Below are 3,899 nucleotides of genomic sequence, written 5' to 3'. Positions count from 1 at the left end.
GGTCCGGGATCTGCGTGCTCTTTACCAGCATGTCGTCCACGTACACTTCCATGTTACGCCCGATCTGATCTTTGAAGACCTTATTGACGAGTCGCTGGTAGGTGGCGCCGGCGTTCTTCAGTCCGAAGGGCATCACCCGATAACAGTAGAGACCCTTGGGAGTCACGAACGCGGTGTGCTCCTCGTCCTCAGGCGCCATCCGGATCTGGTTGTACCCGACGAAGGCGTCCATGAAGCTGAGCAGTCGAAATCCGGACGTCGCATCCACCAGCTGGTCGATCTTCGGAAGTGGGAAGCTATCCTTCGGGCAGGCACGGTTGAGGTCGGTGTAGTCAATACAGATCCTCCACTTTCCGTTGGCTTTCTTGACCATAACGACATTGGCGAGCCAGTCGGGATACGTGGATTCTCGGATGAAGCCTGCTTCGAGTAGCTTGTCCACTTCTTCGTCGATGGCCCTCTGCCTCTCTGAGGTGAAGGACCTTTTCTTCTGTCTCACCGGCTTCATCGTCGGGTCGATGTTGAGTCGGTGAGTTATCGTTTCTGGAGGGATGCCCGACATATCTGCTGCCGACCAAGCAAATATGTCGGTGTTGGCCGTCAGCAGCTCTGTCAGTCGACGTCGTTCGGTGTCGGGCAATTGAGACCCGACCCAAACTTTTCTGTCGGGATTTTCTCCTATCGGGATCGCCTCGAGCTGCTCGGCCGGCGAACTCCGTTCTTCCTCCTCCCTTTGGTCCAGCTTGTCGATTGTCAGAGGATCCTTCGACTCGTCGCTTCGAGCGGAGATTTGGAAGCATCGTCGGGCGAGCTGTTGATCTCCGCGCATCTCTCCGACTCCATTTTTGGTCGGAAATCGAATAAGGAGATGGTACATCGAGACGATCGCCTTGAGGGCGTTCAGTCCGGGTCGTCCGAGTATGGCGTTGTAGGCCGAAGGAACTTGGACGACCGCAAAAGTGAGGGAGACCGTGCTTTGCCGTGGTTCGGTGCCGACCGTCACGGGCAGGGTAATTTCTCCCTCTGTCGTGACGGTGTCTCCGGCAAAGCCGATCAGGGGCGCAGGGACCCTCCTGAGTCGGTCAGTTGACAGTCGCATTCGGGAGAAGGTCGAGTAAAATAAAACATTTGTCAAACTTCCATTATCAACAAAAATTCGTTTTACATCATAATTGGCTATTGTCGCCGACACAACAACAGCGTCGTCATGGGGAGTCCGGATGCCCCGAACGTCGTCTTATGTGAAGGTGATTACGTCGTCCGGGCGTGGCCTTTTCGTCGGCTCCCCTCCTGCAGACGTCCCCGGTCCCAGCCGCTTGGAGATCACGTTGATGACTCCGACCGTCGGCAGGTTGGTCGGCGCCTCTTCAGTCGGCTGAGGGCGTCGATCGGCAATCGGTTGAGTCGGCGGACCCTTCCGAAATTTGTCGAGGTACCCTCGGCGGATGAGATTTTCAATCTCATCCTTCAACTGGACGCACCGCTCGGTGTCGTGGCCGTGGCTCCGATGGAACCGGCAGTACTTCCGACGGTCGAGGCCTTTTACCTTCAGAGGCGGAGGCCGTCGCAGGTATTTCTCTCCCTCGATCTCCATCAGAATTTGCACACGGGGAGTGGAGAGAGGAGTGTAGGAGTCATACCTGGGACGCACCGGCCTCGGAGTCTGTTGCCGGGGCGATTTTCGGATCTGTTGGGGTGGAGAGAGCCGACTATCGGTCGGGGGCCTGCTTGGTTCGGCGGGCTCCCGACCTTTCCTCCGCTTCTCCTTCGGGCCTCTGGGCTCGGCCAAGTGTCGGTCGGATGCTCCTTCGTCCGCGCGCATATACTTGTATGCACGCTCCAATAGTTCGGCATAGGTCCGGGGGAGGGTCTTGTCCAGAGAATAAGTGAATCGGGACGTCCTCAAGCCCCGCTTCATGGTTGAGACAGCCATGTCTTCGTTGAGGTCCCGGACCTCGAGCGTGGCCGCGTTGAATCGCGCCACGAAGTGTCGGAGCGTCTCGTTTTCCCCCTGCTTGAGGGAGAAAAGGTTGTCCGACATTCGCGGCGGCTTTCGGCTAGTGCTGAAATGGGCCACGAACGAGTGCTCGAGCTGTCCGAAGGAATGGATACTTCCCGATCGGAGACCGGAGTACCAGGCCCTGGCAGCCTTGCAGAGCGTGGCGGAGAAGCCGATGCAAAAAAGAGCGTCGGTTGCCCCTTGAATCGTCATGAGAGCTTTATAGCTCTCGAGGTGGTCGACTGGGTCGGTGGAGCCGTCGTATGGCTCCACGTGCGGTATCTTGAACCGACTGAGAATCGGCTCGTCGAGGACCAATCGGGAGAGAGGTTGGGCGGTCTGGAAGTCGACGTCGTTCGAAGACTTCTGGCCGTCCGTCTGCAGTTGGGCGAGTCGGCGGTCGATTTCCTCGAACCGTCGCTTGTAGTCGTCCGCTCGTCGATGCTGGGAGACCCCAGGGGTGGAGCCTCCGAAAGATTCTGAAAGGGAGGCCGACGGTGTGCGCGGCCGCTTCTCCTTCCTCGCCCGTTCCAACGGGGAGGGAGAGGGCCGCTGGGACCGTCGGTCGTCGCACCGTGGTCGTCCCTCCTCCTCTCCGTGGGAGCGCTGTTGGGAGCGCTCGCATGGGGACGACAGGGATCGGCGCGGTCGTCGGCGGCTGCTCCTGGAGGGCATAGGTCGGGCCGCCGGTTGCTGCTGGAGGCTTTTGACTGCGTCGGTCAGTACGGTCATCTGTCGTACGATGGCCGCAATCTGGGCCTCCGTGGTCACTGCAGGGCGTGGAGAGCTAGGCTCCGCCGCCGGTGGGGGCAGGGAGGCCTCTTCTCGACGGGAAGAGCGCCTTGCCGACCCAGTGATTCTCGATCGTTGAGCTCTTGTCTTAGTCATGCTGCCCCCTTCCTGGCGCGCCAATCTGTTGCGGCCAATCGCCTCGTCGCCCGATCGCCGGGGAGTGTACACCTGCAAAAGGAAGTCCGCGCTGACCGGAGGCGGCTCCGGCGGGGACCCTCCGACGGTCAAGTCAGAGAGGAGACTGGGCAACAGTGAAATGTAGACAGAGAGCTATGAGAGAGAGAGAGAGAGAGGAGCGAGCCTGAGTTTTTGGGAGAGACGGAGCGGATCGATCCCTTGCACTGTTGCCTTCCCCGGTTTATATAGTGGAGCACAGTATGGCGCCGTCATTAATGGCGCGGACAAGTGAGGACCTGTCAACTCACTGTGGACTGTCAGAGTCGCCGTGAAAATGTCATGTCGCCGTGTGGTCGTCCAATCACCAGGGTTGACCCCGCTCTCGGCGGGACAACGCCCCTAGGTAACTGCGCCGCATGTCCGTGTCAGAGCTGACAACGTCTGGCGGCTGTACGGTGGTTGGAGGAGCCGACCGACCCAAAGTCGGTAGCCAGCTGAGTGGTGTCGGGCCCCTCCATTGGTCGGCGAGCTTCATATGAGTCGGCCATCAGACCTCTGGGTTCAGTCGGTCAGGATGGATACGCCCGACACACCCCCGGTCGGCGATAGGCCGTTGAACGGCCGGCCGTTAGCCGCTGACGGCATCCGTCAGTCGGTTGCCCCGACCGACGATCGGTCGATCTATCGGCCAGTCGGAGTCGTCCGTCGGAAGCGGTCGGGCCGCCAGTCGGTCGGGCCGCTAGTCGGTCGGTCGGGCCCTCCGGCAGTCGGTCGGTCGGGCCCTCCGATAGTCGATCGGTGGGTATCCACCAACACTTTCTATTTTGATTATGTGAAGGGAGAGAGAAGCGACATCGGTTTTGACTTAATTACTAAAACCCAACTCTGATGGTATCATCTGCTTATCTATTTAAAGCTCTTCATTCTGGAATCTGCCATCTATAGTCACCATAGCAATGCTTTATAGGTAACATTGGAAGGCGTATCATGT

This window comes from Elaeis guineensis, chromosome 2 (assembly GCF_000442705.2).
Source record: "Elaeis guineensis isolate ETL-2024a chromosome 2, EG11, whole genome shotgun sequence".
NCBI classification, from domain to species: Eukaryota; Viridiplantae; Streptophyta; class Magnoliopsida; order Arecales; family Arecaceae; genus Elaeis; species Elaeis guineensis.
Note: the sequence above shows the minus strand (reverse complement) of the source record.